Source organism: Oryzias melastigma, linkage group LG20 (genome assembly GCF_002922805.2).
Source record: "Oryzias melastigma strain HK-1 linkage group LG20, ASM292280v2, whole genome shotgun sequence".
NCBI classification, from domain to species: Eukaryota; Metazoa; Chordata; class Actinopteri; order Beloniformes; family Adrianichthyidae; genus Oryzias; species Oryzias melastigma.
The window spans coordinates 2,253,371-2,253,592 of NC_050531.1; positions in this window are offsets into that span (position 1 = coordinate 2,253,371).

Here is a 222-nt window from a genome sequence, read left to right on the forward strand (position 1 = left end):
GTCATTAAATGCATCAAAAAGGACTCAAATCAAATCAAATCAAAACTTTCACCTGCATTGAACAGTTTTGAGGTCAAAATAAAATTTTAAGGTAAAAACAAATACTTAATGTGGACTATTCCAGAGCGGGATTCGAACTCATGACCTTCTGAATGTGAGTCCGTTGCCTTAACCACTCGACCGTCTAGTGGCGGAATCTGGAATTCATGTCAAACTTAAATT